Genomic DNA, 4,137 nt, shown 5'->3' on the forward strand with positions numbered 1-4,137 from the left:
AGACGAGTGCATGATCTTTCAGGCTGAAGTTTGTGCCAAAGTTGGCCACAAAGGAGATCCGGAGGATGGACCTGTCACCTTCGAAACTCAGGTTATATGTGGCCAGTAAGCGCTCAAGGCCTTAAATTCAAGCACGATGAGGTCGAAGTGCATGGCGGAGTGTTTGGTGACTTCTGACTTATAACGTTGTGTTGGCCTGGCTTCCCGGACACATCGGTGTTTTGCGAAATGAGAAGGCAGACAAGATTGCCTAGAGGGGATCTTCCACGACAGGCAAAGACTGGTTTTGCAGACGTTCCTTTTATCGGACTACAGAATAAGTTGGGAGCCTGTGGATGGTTGATGAATTACTAAGATACTCTGGCTAGCTGTTGACCGGAAGAGGAAGTGACACTTGCTGGCCTGTGATTAGGGGGGTTCAAATAGTATGAAAACAGGAGTCATAACCGGACACTGTGTGATAGGTCCAGTTTAGGGTCATATGCCCATAAAAGCCACATTTATTATCCAATTTTGCTGAATTTGGGACAGGCGCTTCTTCATCTTTCTTTAATTTGGCCCAGATCAGTCCAGATTTGAATATAGCTCCCATATAGATCGATCTCTCGATTTAAGGTCTTGTGTTTAGCCGCTAGGCATACTTCTGCAATATGGCACAGATCGGTCCAGATTTGGATATAGCTGTCATATAGACCGATCTCTCGATTTAAGGTTTTGCGCCCACAAAAGTTGCATTTATTGTCCGATGTCGCCGAAATTTGGGACAGTGAGTTGTGATAGGCTCTTCCACATCTTTTTTTAATTTGGCCCAGATCTGTTCAAATTTGGATATAGCTGTCATATAGACCGATCTCTCGATTAAAGGCTTTAGGCCCATAAAAGGCGCACTTATTGTCCTATGTCGCCGAAATTGGGAACAGTGAGCTATGTTAAACCCTTCGACATCCTTCTTCAATTTAATCCAGATCGGTTCAGATTTGAATATAGCTGCCATATAGACTGATCTATCGATTTAAGGTTTTGCGAAATTTGGGACAGTGAGTTGTGTTAGGCCCTTCAACGTTTTTCTTCAATTTGGCTCAGATCGGTCCAGATTTGGGTATAGCTGATCGATCTCTCGATTTTAGGTTTTGGGCCCATAAAAAGCGCATTTATTGTCCGGCCATGGATCGGATTTCTAGAGCTCTTTCCACGGTCTCTCTTTTTATGCAAACAAAGGATAAAAGAATATTGAATATTAGAGACCATAATAGAAGTCATTGTGTAAAATTTCAGCCAAATCTAGTAGGAATTGCGCACCTTATGGGCTGAGAAGTAAAATAGAGAGATCGGTTTATAGGGGAGCTGTATTAGGCTATAAATCGATTCATGCCATATTTGACACATATGGTAAAGGTCATGTGAGAAGCCGTTGTATAAAATTTCAGCCAAATGGAATAAAACTTGCGCCCTTTAGAGGCTCAAGAAGTCAAGATCCCATATCGGTTTATGTGGCAGCCATATCAGGTTATGAACCGATTTCAACCATACTCAGCACAGTTATTGAAAGTCATAATAAAACACGTCATGCAAAATTTTAGCTCAATCGGAATGTAATTGCGCCCTCTAGTGGCTCAAGATGTCAAGACCCCAGATCGGTTTATGCGGCAGCTATGTCAGGTTATGGACTGAATTGAATTATTATTAACACAGTTGTTGGAAGTCATAACAAAACACCTCATGCAAAATTTCAGCCAAATCGGATAATAATTGCGTTCTCTAGTGGCTCTAGAAGTCAATACCCCAGATCGGTTTATATGGCAGCTATATCAAAACGTGGATCGATGTAGCCCATTTACAATACTAACTGACCTACACTAAAGTTAGCGTGCTTTCGACAGACAGACGGACGGATGGACGGACGGACTGACGGACGGATGGACGGACTGTCGGACGGATGGACGGACTGACGGACGGACATGGCTAGATCGACTTAAAGTGGCATGACGATCAAGGATATATACTTTAATGGGTCTCAGACGCATATTTCGAGAAGTTACAAACAGAATGTCGAAATTAGTATACCCCCATCCTATGGTGAAGGGTATAAAAAAGAATCTGTGCAAAGTTTTAGCTCAATATCTCTATTTTTAAAGGCTGTAGCGTGATTTCAACAGACAGACGGATGGATATGGTTAGATGGTCTTAGATTTTAAGCTGATCAAGAATATTTATACTTTATAGGGTCGAAGATATACCCCCATCCTATGGTGGTGGGTATAACAATTTAAAGTTGTGAGGTTAAGCCTAATTTTGGGCACCCACCACCATGGATTCTAGTAAAAATTTTCATAAATGAACTCAGTTGAAGAGCTTATGTTTACTTAAGTACAACATTTCTACCAATTCGGATAATAATTTTGGCTTCCAGGGGCTCAAGATGTCAAATTGGGAGATCAGTTAAGATTAGAGTTATATCAGGTTAAAGACCGATTTGGATCATACCAAATGCCAATAATGTTGGAAGGCACAACAAAACACTCCATGCAACATTTCAGCCAAATCGAATGAAAATTCAATAAGTCATCGAATGAAGGGCCACTCCATATGGGAGATATATTCAAATCTTATACGATATGGCCCCTTTCTAAATCCTAACCACCTTAATCGATAAGATGTATCTGTGCCAGCGAATATCTTTGTTCGTTCGACTACTATCGTTATTTCGGATGAACAGAGACATAGTCGACAAAGACATAGTCGACATAGACCAAGAATATATTTACTTGTTGGGGTCGCAAATCATTATTTGAGGTGTTACAAACGGAATGGCCAAATGGTGGGTATTAAAGAACTACTAGTCAAAGGACAAAGAAACAAAGAAACCTTTTCCTTTTTTTAGCTTGAAAACAAGCTCTCGTATGTTGCATTAAAATTGGTGGCAGCTATGACCTTTAAAAGTTTCAGACAAAATGTCAGAACTCTTATGCCATAATTAAACTACAAAACATAAAACCCACTTTGCTTTTAGCAGCAAACAAAAAAACCTATTTGGTCAAATTCTGCTTTCAGATTGCATTTGTATATTGCAAGCGTCCTTCCTTTGAAAGACCATAAATACCAACATCACACATCAGTAGGTAATGCACTAAACTTGCCATCGTCAAGTATCCTGCGATTTCAAGGACACTCACTCACACTCCCTTAACACGTTTCAAAGATTAAAACAAAGGGCTTTGCCTTCAAACAGCAAAGAATACAAATGACAACAATAGGGAAGCAATCCATGGCCAGCATATGTAATTAACTTTAACCATATGTGAGGTGGGGATTGTGTGCCCCCGCCAACCGAGATGCCATACCACCATCAACCAATCCAGAATATTTAGTACCACATTCCAGATTGCTTTATAATTCATGAGCTAGCTGTACAGCTGTACTTGTATGGCAAGTGCCTATACTAGACTCTTTGCCCGATAGCCGAATGCATTTAACAAAGTACAACTGCACTTGGTGCCAAGCTTTTCCAAAAAAAAAAAAAAAAAATTATGTTGGTGTATGTATGTATGCGGGTGGTGCCTGGTAAACGAAAGCGAGAGAGAGAGAGAGCGACAAAGGACTTCACAGTTAGAGCGAATTGATAAAACGTGTCAGAATTTTAAATGCCACTGTACTCGTATCCTGAGTATGTAGGTGGTAGGTGAATGGCACTGCTTGCATCATGACCTCACCATCTTCATAAAGTTGCAATAATGCAGCAACATCCTATTGCATTCTCTTAGCAAAGCTTTTGGGAGAGTTTTCCATGCTTGTTCCTGGTATCCCTACTTTTACGGAGATTTCAAAATACTCTCATTCCTTGCCAATCTCTTAATTACTCTGGCATAGCAAACTTCCATCACACCATCGACCGACATCCTTCCAAGTCACCTCAACACTGTAATGGTTGAGTATGAGGCTCTATAACAGAGCGCAGATGCAATTGCAGGGTTCAATTGTTGTTGCATCCTCTTACGGTTTGCATGCATGTGTATGTGAGACACCCCGCCTGTTTGTTTATGCTTTGCCCTAGCAACAAACTACAGAATACCTTTTCAAGCTCATGGTGTTATGGGAACTATGGCATATATACATAACAGGATATTATGTGCATTGCTT

The sequence above is a fragment of the Stomoxys calcitrans genome, chromosome 2 (assembly GCF_963082655.1).
Source record: "Stomoxys calcitrans chromosome 2, idStoCalc2.1, whole genome shotgun sequence".
In the NCBI taxonomy this organism is placed as follows: Eukaryota; Metazoa; Arthropoda; class Insecta; order Diptera; family Muscidae; genus Stomoxys; species Stomoxys calcitrans.